The 17,113-nt window shown below is 54.4% G+C and overlaps 1 protein-coding gene and 1 long non-coding RNA gene across 6 annotated transcripts in view; one reads left to right on the top strand and one right to left on the bottom strand.

The window, feature by feature from the left end:
* The window catches only part of TRAF5 (TNF receptor associated factor 5), a 44,697-nt gene that overhangs the window by 26,202 nt on the left and 1,382 nt on the right, over nucleotides 1-17,113 (bottom strand). Inside the window, exon 1 of one of the 5 annotated variants that reach the window (XM_032317298.1) lies at nucleotides 16,056-16,847. The exons of the other annotated variants lie outside the window; for them this stretch is intronic. The gene's annotated coding sequence lies outside the window, so the exon portion shown is untranslated. Of the gene's footprint in view, nucleotides 1-16,055; nucleotides 16,848-17,113 lie in introns of those variants that run through there. 5 annotated transcript variants of the gene reach the window in all.
* On the top strand, nucleotides 15,260-16,954 carry LOC116575791. The gene is made up of 2 exons (XR_004279954.1): nucleotides 15,260-15,461; nucleotides 16,845-16,954. It is a non-coding gene; the product is annotated as an uncharacterized LOC116575791 (long non-coding RNA).

The following is a 17,113-nucleotide window of genomic DNA, read 5'->3' as shown; positions in this document are numbered from 1 at the left end:
CCTCGCTCATGCTCTCTCTCACTGTTTCTCTCTCAAATAAATAAATAAAATCTTTAAAAAAAAAAAAAAAAGAAACCACTAAAACGGTCTCTGTGAGATATAAGTGTGGAGAGAGAGGGGAGGAGCATTATGTGAAGAGCCCGAATGCATGCCATAGCCACGAATTCCAAGTTTTACCTCATGGTTTCAATGACTTAGGGATGCTAAACATATAGGACAGGCCCACGCACGGAGTTTAGGGAAGACGCTAACACAACAGACTGAAGGAGGATGACAACGGCCTGACCTAAGGTAGGGGCAAAGAGAAGCCATGTTTGTGAGGCATCTCTGAGGTAAAATCCAGGGATTTAGAAAGGGGTTCAGTGGAAGGGCTTAAGGAGAGGACAGTGGAGGATGGATCCCAGATTCGTTTGGGAGAATGGGTAGTTGATGGCACCAGTGGGAAAGGATGACGGAGAGAAAGAAGGAAGCAAGAATGCAGTAGGGGACATATGGAAGTTGGGGTCCCTTGGGGACAGTCTTAAGGGAATGGAGGTGAGTCAGACGAGCTGACATCTAACATCTCTTCCCGAAAAAATGACAGGATTTCTAGGAAATGGCCACATTTCCTTTGCGGCACCAATAATTGTTTTAAAATTACCCAAGGCATCAAAAAAAATTTTTTTTAATTTTGCAAAAATTTAAGTTGTCATTTTAGTGATGGCATTTGACATAAGAGGTTTATTAGATCTATGTCAGGAAAATAAGATCTGGAGACAGAAGACATCCCGAAGAGGGAGCAATGGGAAAATCCCTTGAGCCAGTACTGAAGTCTGTCTTTCCCGTTCAGACCTATGGCTACAGCACAGCCCTTCTTTACTCCTTGCTTGGGATTTAATTGGTGCTGCTTCCCCCAAAGCAACCGCCATTCAGTCCTGTGTGACCCTCCACCCCTTATTAGGTCCAAGATCCCTCCTGCTAATGACTTCTAGGGTCCAGGGGCTGCTGATGAGTGTACAGAGGTGCCTGGGAAGGGTTTGAGAGGTTTCTAGTCTTCCCGCACGACTTCTTCGTAAGGGAGGGTCCTGGGAGCTGCAGAGTCGAGAGAGGCTGCTTTCTCTGACAGGTGGGACTGACAGGGCTGGGGGACAAGGAGGGGACACGGAGTCTGGCCAGGAGCGCCAGGATGGCCCTTGAGCCATAGGCAATGGAGGAACAACCCCCCAATCCAGGATGGGCAGCTAGAAGCCAAGCTCCTCCTTTCTCAGCCCTGTTCAGGCCTCACCAGAAGCATAAGGAACTGACTCCCTGACGCTCGCATTTAGCAACAGGGCACAGGTGCCAAGAGGCTCTTCCCCAGACTCAGCCGAGAACCAACCAAGGCTCCTGGGCTGAAATTCAAGGAGGAGAGATGGGGTTAGTGATGAGGAAAAGTTAAAATGTCAAATCCCTGATGCAGTGACCCAAGGAGACTCTGGCATCTGTGCCCATCTGGGAGTACAGGCAGTTCCTGCTCTCAGGCACCTGGCCCTTGAATTCTGAGATTCTGCTCTTCTAGGAAGAACAGTTACTACCGGGAAAGTGGAAAAAAAAAAAAAAAAAAAAGAAGAAGGGGGGGAGGAGGGGAATGAGAAAGGGGAGGAGGAGAAGGGGAAGACGACACTTTATCTAGTACGTTATCCGCACGGCATGAGGGCGAAGTGAGATGCACTTAAACGTGGTTACCAAAGCCTCGGTCCTCAACGGCGTAGGAAGATCTTTCCTCGGAAGACGAAACCCGTCAAGACAACTGCTAGGCCTCTGCTCCAACCCTCGACCTTCTCTTCTTGTCTACCGTTTCCCTAGCTTTCCGCACCACGATGATACGACTACTGTGTGAACTCTGGGAGAAACTGGTTTTATTTTCATTAACCTTTAGCCATGTAGGCCAGACAAAGAGGAAGGGCCTTGGAGAAATGCAGAAGTAATGAGGCCATTTTCCATCGGGCGGAATGTGGGACGGAGACCATACAGAGACCAGGTCATTCCATGACAGCCAGACAATATGTGACGACAGCCTACGGATGACCCACAGCCTATCCACGGGTTGGCTGGCTTCAGTGTTGCAGAGGCAGAGGTAAGGCTGTATTTTCTTTTCCTTACACTTTCCCAGGAGACGGTTTTCTTGGATACAGGATGAATGATGTGGGTAAGATTTTAATTCCTTTGAAGAGAAGTGTGATTTCTCTCCAAACTGTCAGGACACTTCTGTTTTTCCATTTTCCTGGGAGTGCAGCAAAGCACTGCTGGCGAAGAGAGGGGGGTTCTAGGGCTGACAGGCATCCCTGTGCCCCTCCTGGGGTGCCCACCCCTATGTGCCCTTAACATCAATCTCCCCTACGGGGAAGCCTCGGAGCCCATCTCAAGTCCACTTGGCTCCAAGGGATGCTGGAGCAGACCTTTTAGCTTGGCTCTCAGAACTTAAGACCAAGAGGGGGAAAAAAAAAAAAAAAAGAGAGAAAGAGAGAGAGAAAACACTACTGATCTTCCCAGACAAAAGCTTCCTCTTTGGGAAGTTTTGACTCTAGTCTCTCAGCCGCCAGCCTCAGGTCTGACCTCTTCCGAGACCTCCCTGCTGTCCGGGCTCAGCTCCTTGGTGAGCTCTGCGGGGAGGGGCTGTCCTACTCGGTCTCCAGACCCTCAGAGCCAGCCCCATGCCTGGCCCAGAGCGCTCAGTCGGTGTTCACTAAATAGGGGAATTCTAGGATTAATGTGAGACCTTCCTGTTGGAAGGAGGGTCAGGAAGACACCCGAGGGCAAATCTGAACGAGGCAGACAGACAGACGGCGAGGGGCAAAATGAAAAGATGCAAATGGAAGAAAAAAAAAAAAAAGATGTGACTGGAAGGAAGCGTTGGAATTGGATAAGGGTCAGGCTTACCCTCAGCGAACCTGTCAAGGCTCAGAGTCCGATTTACGTGCAGGGTCTCGTTTTAATCCTGACAGCAACCGGATGACGGATACATCATTAGCGTCCCCAGGTTGCTAAATGAGGAAACTTGGAGATTTCCCATGTCCAGGTAGCAGTGAAGGCCCTTAGGGAATAAAGAGGTGCTGGGGTTCCTCTCTGTTTCTTCAAAGCCTGCCAAGAGGCAGTGTGGGATGCTGGCCACTGGCGTGGGCTCTGCAGTCAACCTGCCTGGGCACCAATCCCCATTCCATCCCTGAACAGCTGCATGATCTCAGACAAGTTACTCAGTCTCTATGCATCTCAGTTTCTTCATCTAGAAAATAATGATAATGATAATAGTAGTTACCTTAGAGAATCTTTGAAGAGCAAATAAGTTAATACTGCACATCAAGGGTCAGCCGGCCCACCACTTGTTTTTGTCAATAAAGTTTTATTGGAACACAGCCATGTTAATTTCTTCACCTATCATCTAGGGTTGGTTTTGTTGTTGTTGTTGCTGTTGTTTTTCCTACCACAGCTGAGTTGAGCAGCTGTGCCACAGACCATACGGCCCAAAGCCTAAATAAAGTATTTACTTTCTGGTTCTTTACAGAAAAAGTTTCCTGACTCCGGTATGCATGAAGAGCTTATAATGGTGGTACACAGGAATGAGGAGGAGGAGGATGACTTAGCGTTTGCCTCAGAGCCCGTCCCCCAAGGTCCCCCCACTCTGGTGACACCCTGACTGTCTGACCGGTGGGGCACTGTATCAGGCTCTGGGGACCAGGGAAGAACAGGAGAGAGGGTCCAAGTCTGCTCCGGTGGGGCTTACAACGGAGGAGACAAGGGAGTAACCACAAAGGAGGTAGTTAACAAACTGTGGTAAGTCCTCTGAAGGAGATCAACAGGATGTTGAGATAAAGAAACAGAAGCAGCCACTGCTGACAGGAAGGCCTTCTGGAGGAGGCGACACATGAACAGTCAGGGGAGGATGAGAAGGAGCGAGCGTGAGGATCCGCGGAACAGACCCTGCAGGCGGAGGGACGGACAGCAAAGGTAAGGACTGCTTCTGGGAAAGGCCTTGCCATGTTTGGGAAACACAGAGGAGGCCCGCGTGGCCTAATGTCAGGGACAAGAGGAAGAGCAGGCGACGGGGCCGAGGCCAGATCACATGGGCCGGGCTGCCCGCAGGAAGGAATCCGGGTTCATTCTAAGAACAAAGCCACGGGAAACAGCAGGAGTATTTTAAGGAACTAATGGCAGTGTCTGCTCTGGAGCCTAAGAAGACCAGGGCAGGTGCCGCATGGAGAACGGCCTGGGAGGGCCGGGGGCGGGGGGACCGCGGTGGGGAGGCTGATGGAGTGGAGACGCTGCCGCGGTGGGGCAGAGAGCACAGACCTGGACGCTGGTGGTGGCGGGGAAATGGAGCTGTCCAGTGACCGTATGCGGGGCTGGGGGCGTGTGGCTGGGAGGACCGGAGGCCGACTCCAGGACTGGGCCTCACCCCCGGGGTGGAGGTGGTGCCTGCTGAGATGGGGAAGAATGAAGGCAGAGGGCGGGAGGTCAGGCGTCATCTGGGAGCACCGGGAGAGAGCCACCGCGTTGCCTGAAGACACCCCTTCCCTTCGGAGACGACGACCTCAGGCCCCACCCCACCCCAGGGCGACTTGCCTAAATAGACCCCCTTCTTCCCTCCGGTCTTCTCATGCTCGCGTGTGTTCCCTCGCTCACCGCTCTGCGGCACAGGCCCTCGCTTTCTCTGCGTCCCCGTGTTCCTCCCCCGGCCCCTGTGATAGTGACCAGCGGCAGTTCTGATGGCAGAGCTGAGACCCGAGAGCCCACCCACGGTCCCCTCCCGTACAGCCGGCACCCCGTGAAGGCTCGAGTCACATCACACCCTGTGGGTGGGCCCAGCTCCTCACTCACGGGGACGCACTGTCACTCACGTGCAGAAGCCGCACCTCCCCCGCACGGGTGCAGCACCCCCCCCCCATGGGGACCCTTGACTCAGCGACTCCTCTTCCTCCACCCAGAGCTGCCTTTCTCATGTCTCTAGCCCCTCCTCCACACGCTCTACTCCTCACTTCGCCCAATGCGTTATTCTGAATTCACAGTTCCACAGGACTATCTCCCACTAGAGGTTTATTCATTCAATCACTTTTTGTCAATCATTCCTTTGCTGAGGACCTACTGTACGCAGACACTGACGGGGAAACAGGAAGGCAGCATGGAGAGCCCAGATTCCTCACGCCTCCACCCGCACCCCACCCTGGTAGGGGCAGGGGGCTTCAGCCCAGCAGCACCTGCTCCCGTCACCCCCCACCCCCGCCCACCCTTCCATTGCCAGCTCCAGAGCAGGGCCTGCAGACCTGGGTCCCTCCTAGGCTTCCCCTGCAGCCTGGCCTGTTCTCCCAGGTCTCTGAACCCTGCCCTTGAACAAGCGGGGGGGCCCTGAATCATCTGGGTGATGGGTGGGCGGTGGGGAGGGGTGCCCAAGGGCTTGGGAAATGCAAATTATATTAGTTCGATGACCTAAACTGTAATCACACAATCAGACTCACCAATGAGTCTGTCCTAAATTGCACCCTGCTGCCCTTTATGTGGCATTAAGTACTTCCTCCTTGAAACCCCCTGATCTGTTGGTCCTGGGGACACTGTGCTGGGTGGCCTTCTCCCACCCCTGGCCACACTACTGCAGGGCTCCCTGTGGGACTCCCCTGAGGTTAGGTCAGCCTCTGTCCCCCATCCTCGCCAAATTCCCACCTCTCCTCATAGGAAAGGCCACCTCGTCCCAACCGGACTTCTTCCCAAATGTGGGTGGGGATCCCTACTTCACCATGGCCTGGGGCATCAGCTGAGCCTTAGGATTTTCTCGGCCTCTCCCTTCCTGACCATCCTATCCCCTCACATGCATGGGGAGACGGAGATTCCAGGGGCCCGGCAAGCAGAGCCACGTGGCAGTTTGGAGACACAGTCAACAGACAATGGCTGAGACGCTGAGATCCGGCTTGGAATTCAGAAGCCTCTGCCCGGCCCCATCATTCACGGGCTACGCGTGCTCTGTGGAAAGGGGAGAAACCCAAGAGCTCCCTAGACAGGATACACAACAGACGTGCCAAGGTGGATTCAGAAGGCTTGGCTTGACCTTTTGGCGACTTTTAGCTACCAAAGGCCAACATCACTCTAGCCATGCCTCATCTTTCATACGAGCTCATGCATAGGTTCCTCTGGGCCAGGTCACGTCTCCAAAGCAGACCACAGACGTGTGAACACTACCGGCTGCCTCAGAGCCCAGAGAGGCTGGGGCTGGGGCAGGAGTCGATGTTCTGCAAGGGGCAGACGGAGCTACTCTCTTCCAACCAGTGGAAGACCAGCTCCCACCCAGGGAGAAAGCAGATGAGACCACAGGTGGCCCTCTCATGCCGGCTCTGTACTGTGGCCATATAACCTAGAAGCTTCCTGAGGTCTACTACTCCAGGTGTAGCCCAGATGCCCAGCCCACACAAGGGCAGGCATCCTTGAGTCCTGCTCATGGAACCTTCTAGCCCCTCACACAACCCTGGACATTGGGTTCTTGGGATCAAGACAGCAGAAGAGGGAGAGATGGAAGCGAGCCCGTGGGGGATGGGGAGGGGCAAGAGAAAGAGAAAGAGAAAGAGAAAGAATTGGAAAGAATGGCTTCTTCCCAGTCAGTTGTACAAGGGCTTAAGAGATCAGCAAGCTAAGGTGTCACAGCTTTGGAAACACCGTGACACTCATCAAACCAAATCTCAAGCAGAAACATCAGTAATTTGGGTGCCTGTGGTTCAGTCAGTTAAGCGTCTGCCTTCAGCTCAGGTCATGATCCCAGGGTCCTGGCATGGAGCCCCGCATCTGGCTCCCTGCTTGGCCGGGAGCCTGCTTCTCCCCTTCCCTCTGTGCCCCCGCACTCCTGTTTGCAATCTCTCTTTCTGTGTGTCAAATAAAGAAATAAAATCTTTTTTAAAAAGAAAAAGAATAAAACATCAGTAAATTAAAAAGTGTACCAAGGAATTATTTTGGTGGGAACCAGGTCTTTTTGGGTTTTCCTACGATCTATACCTCTCTGGCAACTTTTCTGGATGATCTTGGAGGTTCCACGGTTTGAATTTTCAAGATAATAACACTAACACTACCATTCACACACACCTGTACTTAGCAGTTTGTAGGTTCCCACACAGCATCACACCCAGTCCTTGCACTAACCCTGTGGCAACGTTACCAGCGTCACCGCGCTGACGGAGTCTGTACCTGGGGCCCAAGCCGTGAAGCCACGTGCGCACACCGCATAGCTAGCACGCGGCGGAGCAGGATGTCAGCCCAGGCTCCCTGACTCCGAGTCCAGTGCTCTCGGCTCTGTGTCATGGCCAGAGGGAGATTCATCCCATTCCACCCGACACGGAGAGAGACCTGGGTGAGAGGCAGCACAGCCTAGAGACCAGCTCTGGAATCAGACCGTGGGGTTCAGTTCCTTCTGCCACCCACTTACCTGGGTCCTCTCTTCCTCATTTGGCAAATGGGACAATCATAGTACCTGCCTCCAAGGCTTGGAGTTGGGATTAAATGTGTTGAATCACGTAAATTACTAGCACACAGTGTCCCAGACATAAAGGAGCTACTTAATATCCACGCGTGTCCATCCTTCACGCCCGGTCAGCATTTATACAGCGCCTGCTGTGTGCAGAGGCCCCTGCCTCACTCTACAGTGGGGGAGGACCCCAAGGGACCAGATAGTTCCGGTCTCCCAGACACGTCAGTCCCAGTGGGGACCATACCAAGTCCAACAAGCATTTGCCTGAAGAGTGTGAGTGAAGAGTGGAACAGGCTAGAGATGCCGGCCTGGGCGCCTTCCCCCAGAGAAACAGACCTGTTTGGGGAGCCTACTTGTTGCAATACTTTGGCCTGGCCTATAATATACTTCCGAATGGGATCTCTCAGTAGCAGCTGGAAGTCAGCTTACGAAACAAGTTTCTGGGTACAGTCTACAGCAGGTCGTCATGTGAGACGCGCAGAGCTGGACCGCTGGGCCAGCCTCTAGACCATTCCCCTCCCCCCCACTGGCTGCTCTTCATTTCCCCACGGCTCCGAGGACCCAGGCTGGTGCTCTTCTCTCCATATTCCTTCTCCAGCTGAGCTCATCTTGGCTCCCGCCTTGGATGGCATCTGAGGCCGACAGCACCCCGCTTTCTGTCTGCAATCTGGGCCTCTCCTTATCCCAGCCGCCTGGCCCACTCCTCCCTGTTCACTCGCCAGACCCCTCAGTAGTAACACAGCCAAGCACCCCCCACCACCTGCTCCTCCCCAGCCTTCCTCCACCCCAGGGAAAGGGCGCCACCCATCACCCTACTGCTTGGACCCAAACTTTGGGATCACCCTTGGCTCTTCCTACCCTGCCCCCCACAACAGAGCTCTTCTTCCTCCCGGCTCTTCTCCTAAACATCTCAAACGGCTGCTCCCTACTTTTGGCACAACCCCTCTGCTCCAAGCCGGCCTCATCTCCCCACCGGAAGCAGCACGGGTCTCTCAGCTGGCCTCCTGCCTCTGCCCTTCCCTGTGGAGCCCAGTCACACACCAGCAGCCAAACCATCTGTTGAAAAACAGAAGTCAGATGTGCCACCCCTCTGCTCTCAGGGGTAAAGCCAGCATTCTTCGAGGCCTGCATGATCTGGCCTGTCCTCATTTTCCAGCGCTCTCCTCCTGTCCACACTTTCTAGCCACGCTGGCCGTGCTTCTTCTTGACTGCTGCAAGAGCCCTGACTTGCTGTCTGTCCCCTTGAGGCTGGAATGGCTTGTCCCCACACTTCAGCTGTCTGCTCAAATGCTGCCTCACAAGGGAGGCCTTCGCAGAGCGCCCCACCTGGAAACACCACCTCCCTGACTACACACCCCCTTCCCCTGAGGGATTTTTCTCCAAAGCGTTCACCACCATCAGGCGTGGTATGGGTTCACTTCTTTACCGCCGAGCCTCCCCGGCCGGAACACACACCCCGCGGGGACAGAGGGGCTTCTTTGGTTTGCTGAGGCCCCGACACTTGGAACGGTGCAGTGATAGGTACACCACAGACACGGACGGAAAGACTGAATGGCTGCCTTACGGAAAGCTTCATGGCCCACCCACCCTGCTTTCTGGTGTCTGAACCATCTCATCTCAACTCTAAGTCCTGATGTCCCACCAGTTCCAGTTAGACATGGCAACACTGGCCGGTGCTGGCTGACTTGGGGAGGGGGAGTCAGGGTCAGGAGGGGAGGGTTCCGCCAGATGGGGCTGGAAAAGCCGAGTTTGAACCTCACTCCTCACCCCTAGTAATAGGAGCTAGCCCCTGGGGAGGTGGCACGGGGGCAAGGTGGGGAAGATGCCGGAAAGGATTTTTAAAGGTAGACAGGCCAACCTTTCCATCAATAAACACGTATGGGGCCCTCATTCAAGAGCCTCACGAGGTGCTAGAGAGCCGACATCATATCTGCCAGGGTCTTTTTCGGGAAGCTTCACCATGCTGACAGGTAACAGAGTTTGAGGCCAGTTCTTCCTTTTCAGCTCATTCTCCTCTTTTCAGTATCTATTTCAAACCTTTCTCTTCTCCACAAACCTTGACCACGCCCCCCACCGCTCACCCCTCCCCCAGCAACCCAGAAACTTCACTTCCTACTGCACAGAAAAAAACAGAAGTCTTCCGACCAGAACGACCTCCACTTCCTGCCACCAGACCTGCACGTCTCCCTGCATGGGGAAAGGAGGGGTGCCCTGCTCTGCCCTCCCCCTCCCAGGGTGTATTAGAGGCAACCTCTGAATTAGGCCAACCTCTCCACCTGTCCTGAACTCCTGCCTTCTCGGGGGGACTAGACTTGACATCCACTGTCTCCCACCCCGCCTTCTCCATCGCCAACCTCTCCCTGTCAGCCGGCTCCTTCCATCAGCTCTCACACAGGTCTCTCCAGAGATCAAAGCAACACTAAAAACCCTCACTCTCATGTTTCTCGAAAGTTCGAGCTCTCTCCTTCCTCTCAAGGCCAAACTTCTTCATTCACCATCACCCACACCCAGTGGAGGGACGTCTCCACTGGCCTCGCTTCTCTCCAATCCTCAGCCCACCCCAGCCCGGCTCACATCCTCACCAAGCCACGCAAAGCAGTGACAGCTGGGTCACTAAGGCCAATGGTCCATTTTCAGTCTTCATCTGACCTGGCTTCTCAGCAACATCTGACATTGTTATGCCCCAAACCCTTCTCCCAACACACACTCTCCCTTTAGCTTCCCTGAAACCACACCGTCCAGCACCAGAGATAACGTATGAACTAACAGCTCCCAACCGTCTCTCTCTTGCCACCCTGGACCTCCTCTGCCGTCTAGACTCACGTCCAGGCTGCCTACCCTGTGCCTGCTTCCGCCCATCTTGCAGGCGCTCCGAAACCAACGCATTCCCTCCCCTGACTTGCTCTCTCTCCAGAGCTGCCTCGTTGTGAAGACCCCCTCTCCATCTTCCTGCTGTCGCCAGACGACTGGCATCACCCGGTCAATGTCTTCCCCCTCCCCGCCCCGGCCCCCATCCTGTCAATCACGGACGCCCCCTGAGTGTACCTGACGGGTACGTGGGTACATGCCACCTCCTTCTCTCCACCCCACCCTGCGCGACCAACACCCTGATTCAAGCCGGCGCCCCCACTGACTGCGCCCACCACACAGCCTCCTACAACTGGTCTGCCTCACCCACGCGCTCCTCCAGAGCATTCTTCACACCGAGCCTAACTGAGCTTCTGAGAACACCAAGTGCATGACTTGCACAATCTTTTCAGCGCCTCCCAATCCTCTGCATGTCCCCAAGCCCTGACACATGCGGCAGCGGTCCTGCCCACACCCCCAGTGTCCCCTGAGAGCCCCTTCCTGCCCACCCGGCACTCTCCACCCTCCCTGGCCTCCTCCTTGCCATTCTTCACACAAGAGGCAAACCTGCCCCCCCCCCCCCCCGCACAGCCTTCACCCTGCAGGCTGCCCTCCCTCTGCGCAAGCTTTGGTCTCCCCTCATCTCCCGCTCACACAGCGAACCCCCCCTGAGGCCCAGCTTAAGCATCTCAGACTCAGGGAGGACTTCACTTGCCTCCTCAGCCAGGTTAGGTCCCTCCTCTTCCTTCAATACTAATCCGCACCAGCAAACGGAAGGCAGGGCTGGGGTCAGGGGTTGTTAAGGTGCCGGCCCAGAGCAAGCACTCAGATATCTGGGTGAATGGAGACCTGCCACTTTGGGTGCCTACAAAGTGCGAGAAGCTTATGTGGGTTGTTCCCACTTTGCACAGCAACCCAGTGAGGTATGGGCACTAGACTTATTATTCACTATTTATTCACCTATTATTTATTATTTATTCACTTATTATTCTACCAATTAGGATTATAGAAACGGGTGCAAGGTAACATGGGTGGTAAGTGCTGGCTTAATCTCGGGCTGGTCTCCTCTCAAAGCCATGACACCACGCTTCGCTCTGTGCTCCCATAGGCTCACCCGGCGGCTGACATACGGTGGGAGCTCAACTAAGAGGGACAAGAGGAGTATCCACTATGTCATCTCTTTGGTCCTCACAGTCACCCTTGAGGCCTACAAAGAAGAATTATAATTCCCCTCTTCCGAATGAGAGGAAAAAATGGGTTCAAAGGCTCACTAGTAGTAGGTGGCCATGCTGGACCGGTCCTAAGTCTCTTAGCTTGTATCTAGAGAGATTTTCTCCGCAGCCAGGCACGGATGCGTGGAATCGTGCAGGGAAGCCATGCAGAAAAGAGGTAACATAGCAGGCTTGAGACTGCCGTCCGGAGAAAGTTCTGCTTCTAAGGATGGCCCTTGGTTAACACCTTGGAGGGCAGATTTGTGGCAGGTTCTCCTAACTGATTCGGGTGGTGCACGGTGCCCAAACTGTTTTCACAAACAATGTGGTTGTGGCGGACCACCTGTTTTTCTTCTGGAAGTCTGGAATTTTGGTATAAGTTAGGCAGGGGATGCCTACATGACCAGACCTCAGTAAAAACCCTGGGCACTGGGCGTCTGATGAGCCTCTCTGGCAGACAACATCTGACGCATGGTCACAAGTCTACAGGATCCTGTATGATGTCGCTGGTGGGAGGGACTCTAGGAGCTTGCGCCTGGCTTCCTCCGGACTTCTCCCCCTGCGCCTTTTTCCTTTGCCAGTTTTGCTTTACATCCTTCCACTGTAACGAAGCGTAGCTGTATGACCCTATGCTGACTCCTGGGAGTCCTCAGAGAATATGGCAGAGCCTGGGTGTGGTCTTGGGGAAGCATTCCCAACAAGAGATGTATTTGCGTTTTCTTTGAAAAGGGTGAAGGGCAGGAATTAGTAGACTAAAACAGGAGGCACCCTAGGCAGAAGAAAGGATGTGAAGAGAGGAACAGATACATCAGATCGAAAAGACTCGATAGCCCTTTAACAAAGCCAAGCAGAACGGCCGTTGAGAGGACCAAGCATTTCGGCTGCGCGGCAGAAGACACGGGCCCTAGAGAAGTCATGCTTGTTGGAAGGATCAGCATCAGGGAAGTCAATGCTTGAAGTCACACATCTGGAATTACTGTCAAGGAAGGATCGAAAGAATTTAGCATCTGGCTGTCCACAGCTAATATCCACGGGGTCAGACATTCTCTAAAAGATCTCCAGAAGTGCCACTGAGCCGTTGAAGCAACATCCCAAATTAACGGCTTTTCAAATAAAACCTCAATATGAGGAAGTCGGTCTGCTCCAGAATACTCTATTTCCCATCCACGAAGGGCAACTGTTCCCTCCTTCCTTTATTTCCCATTTGGAATGCCTTTGCCCACAGTCCAACACCCCCTCCGACCCTTCCTGCCCACTTCTCCTCTTGCCTTCGGAGGGCTTCCTGGCGTAACCCCACCCCGTTGTTGAATCACTCCGATTCTGCGACTTTCTGTAACACGGAAGTCTTCCCTCTTTGTTAACTTATTTGCCTGGAACCCAGGGAAGCATGGTGAGTTCTCCCAGGGCGCATCACAGGTGTCTGTCCGGCCTCTTCCTCAGAATCTTCAAGTCAGGAAGGCAGAAGTGGCACTTTCATGAGTATTTGGCTTTACCTTGGCTCCAAGGGTTCCTCTAAAGGAAGGCTCAGCACACAGATTGACTGTTCCAACCCCCTCCCAGTTGGGGGGTTGCGACGGGCTCGGACTGACAGCCAGCACCCATCAACTTCACTCCACACTCCGCTCTGATTGAATAGCTGGACCCCACTGAAGGAACAGCTCTACTCCTGGTAATCAAGCCAGTGGCTCTATTTTTGCTTTCCAAATCCATTCTATGTCGTCTGCGGGGTCCCTGATTCACCTCCCTACCCAGCACTATTTTCCCTCAGAGGTGACAGCTGCTCTGCCCACAGATTAGTCTAAAGACTGGAATCCTGCCCCTGAAACCTACTCCCTGGGGCCGGGTCTCCATTATCTGCCCTCCTCTCTGCCCTCTGCCTGCCAAGGGCTTGTCCCGGCTTCTCCCCACGGTGCCCTGCCCCGTCCCAGCTCACCTGCCCCTGGAGACTGAGGTCTGCCAGGTGTAGAGCTTGCAAAGTGACAGCACCAGGCTACTTTAAATGATGGTCTGCCCTGGCACTTGGCAGTTCTTTTGTTTGTCTGTTTTTAACTTAAATTTGAATACCTTTAGGCTAGACACACATTGTGCACCTCCCCAGAGACCCCACAACTCCCTACTGCGCTCCCACACACGGAAGAAGAAAACCAGCCTTACTGAGCACCCAACCAGACACCAGGCTCTGTGTACATACTGGCTCATTGAATCCTTTCACCAGCCTCAAGTGAGTGACCCTACAGTCTCTCTGTGGAAACACAGAGGCTCCTGGAAGTTGGCCAACTTGCCCAGATCACACAACTACAACCAGCAAGCCATAAATGCAGATTTGAACTCAGAGCTCCCAGCTTTTGAAAGTCCACACTATTTCCACTACACAGCAGGTGGGAGAGGGCCCCCCGAAACATCATGGTGAAGATTTTGTGTGTCACAAATCAAGCCGCCAGGAAAAGAGCTGGGGGAGAGACAGAAAGCTTTCCTTAAGGGTGTTGGTTTAAGCCTTGGGAGGCCAGGAGGGCTCTAGGGAGAAGAGCGCAGGGGATAGAGGCTCAGCCGGAGGGCACAGCCAGAGCCTCATACCGGCATCTGCAGGGCTGAAGGAAGATGAGAAGCTCAGGGTGAAGGCGGAGGCATTGGTGGGGACGGGGGGCCCCTCCGAGGAGATGGGCAACAGCTGCAGAGCAGGCTGGCAACTGAGGATTACCAGCCCCAGAACCCTTCGGGCAATCTGAGCGGCAGGGCAGGTGCTCGGCGCTGAGGGAGGAATACAGCCTAAGTGCAAAGACTGGCTGCCCATTCCAGAAGCTTCTCCGTGAAAGGGAGAGAACAAGGGGTGCATAAACACGGGGTTTTCCTGTTTAACAGAGGCTAAGCTAGTGGGGCAGAGGAAGGAGTGAGTGGTCAGGGAACAAGGGAGGGAACCTGGCAGAGGGAGGAGAGGGGTGAACCGGCGGTGTAGGTGGAGAAGGTGTTCTCCCGTGGGTCAGGAGAGTACCTTTTCCCTGAGAGAAAACAGGCCATGGGGGAAATCCCAGGGATGTTCTGAACTGGCGAGCAGAGAAGCTGTGAAGCGCGGGTCCAGCCATGAGGCGTGGGGAACTGCTGAAAGTGAGACGGGTCCCCTTCCCTGCTCACACCCCCTGGGAGGGGCGCCCCCCACAGACCCTGCAGGGACACACCGATAGCCTCCCTCTCGCTACTGCCCTATCCTGGCACGCACCCCCCACCTGCTCCTGATAACAACGGGCACACTCATCACTGTCCCTGCAAATGGATTTTGAATTGTTCTGTCGGGACTAGTGAGTATTTTCACTTTTATTTCCTCTCTGGTCCTCGAGTCCACTTCCTCACAAGACAGGGCCTGCCGGGGGCCACATGGATCCACGGCTGTCTGACCCTCCAAATAAAGCTTTCCTCGGGGCAAAGCAACAAACTCCATGGGGCCTAACCCTGGCCTCAGCCAGGGCAGGAAGCCTCCCACCCTGGGGATCACTTCTGCCCCTGGGTCATGTTCTCTCCCCCAACACACGCACGCAGACACCCACACAGCTTGGCTGCGATGATGAGTCCTGCCCCAGGAGCCCTCAGTAAAAGCCACCATCTGGGCAGAAAAAGCTCTTAAGAGACAGCGTCTGCCACTGCTTCCCCTTCCCTTGGTCTATTAGCTCTTAAAGACCGCAGTACAGGGACGAAGGCATCAGGTCGCCTTTGATGAATGCCTTTCAGGTTCCCTCCCGCTCCTCCCATCCGGAACCCTGACTTCCTCTAGCTGAAACAACCAAAGAGCACAGGACTTAGAGTTCAAGGACTTGGGCTGGGTCCTGGCTGGTGCCTACATTCTGTGAGATCGTTCCGGTCCCTTCGGAGCCCCAGCTTGAAGCCAGTTAAGTGTAAGTGGAAGGAACAGCCCCGGCCTCTCCCTTCTCTCAGGGAAGCAGGGAGAGGTTAACCAGGTAAGAGAGGCTATTTTCAAATTGCCCAGGGCTCTTTAGATTTCTGGGATCTAAGCGATTGCCGCAGGCAGCTCATCTTCTCTAGGGCCCCACCCAGCACCTGCTCCCCAGCTATCAGCCCCTACCAGCCCCGAGCCCAAGGGAGACACATCTCAGATGCACTGGACACAGACATCTGTTTAGGTCTCTTGTACACCAGACTCCAGAATACAAACAAGAAGAGACACAGGTCTTGCCCCCAGTTCACTCAGCTGGGCAGAGCGGCCGTCTGTTCACACGCTGGCCAGGGAAGAGTCTCCAGAACCTGCTCCACGTCGGTGGGAACAGACCAGACGTGCATGATCAAAGTCTGGCCAAGGAGGAGGCAGGCAGGTTTCGCTCTCTGAGAAACCGGGGCGGGGGCCTGGAGCCAGACACCAGGCCCAGCCGGGGAGCCTCAAGGTCTACTACACACCATGCTTTATCCTCACCATCTGGGAGATGTAGACAATAATCCTGCTTTGACCTGACTCACTAGGATACCATGGAGGACAAATGAGAACAGTGATGAGAAAACGCTTTAAAAAGCAAAGAGTTTCATAAACAGGGACTTACTTTTCTTCAGAGTCCTCCGCAGTGAAGCTGAGATAATCACAGAAGGGCTGCTTGTCTAAACGCCGACGAGCCTTTCCCACGGCTAGCCTAACAGGACTGACTCAGAGGCACCCAGCTCCCTCGCGCTGCACATCACGCCCCCACCCCCACTGAAATAGCCCACTTACTGCACTTGGTACTTTCAGTGGATGGGGCCTCCTCTCCTTTCCCTCTTCTTCCCACTGCCCTGCCACCCATGGCCAGTGGGAACTCAGGGGATGGCTTGCTGACAGATGGACACGCTGTCCATCCTACTCCCCTTGCCTCAGCCCGCAGCCCAGAGGACTTGAGAAAATCACCTCTTCCATCACCGCTCCCCCCAGCAGGACATCCAGAGGCTGGCTCAGATAGGAGACTTTCTTCTGCTTCTGTCTAGGACCAGAGGACAGAGGTTCCAGGACGAGGGCCAATCCACTCTGCAGAGTTCAAAACAAAACAACAATAAAACCAAGCAAGAGTCTACAGGGGCTGGCTACTTTCTGCTTGCATCTCACATCCATCTTTCCCGCGGCAATGTCTGTCTGTCTTGTGCAAACTGGAGAACTGCGGGATGAGAGAGTTCAGCTGTGGTTTTCACCCAAACCAGCCACAGAGCTAACACCCTCCCATCCGCCAAGTGAGAAGGGCACAGCGGCCCCCGCAGCACTCCGGATCTGGGAGGTCCGACCTGGCCTTTCCCGGCCTAAAACTCCCTCACAGGCACTGACAAGCATGTTCTACTCGTCACTGTGTTTGCATTTTGTCTTCCAGGGCCCTTTTCAAATGCAAACGCCCCTGGAGGAAGAAACCGTATTCCACGGGCCCCAGCCACACAGCACCTGTGCCCAATAAATATTTCCTGAATTAAATTGGTTACGAGAGGGGCGCCTAGGTGGCTCAGTGGGTTAAAGCCTCTGCCTTCGGCTCAGGTCATGATCCCAGAGTCTTGGGATCGAGCCCCGCGTCGGGCACTCTGCTCAGCGGGGGAGCCTGCTTCCCTTCCTCTCTCTCTGCCTGCCTCTCTGCCTACTTATGTCTAC

The sequence above is a fragment of the Mustela erminea genome, chromosome 17, assembly GCF_009829155.1.
Source record: "Mustela erminea isolate mMusErm1 chromosome 17, mMusErm1.Pri, whole genome shotgun sequence".
Lineage (NCBI taxonomy): Eukaryota > Metazoa > Chordata > Mammalia > Carnivora > Mustelidae > Mustela > Mustela erminea.
The sequence above is the reverse complement of the archived record's forward strand: the minus strand, read 5'-3'. Positions and strand labels throughout refer to the sequence as shown.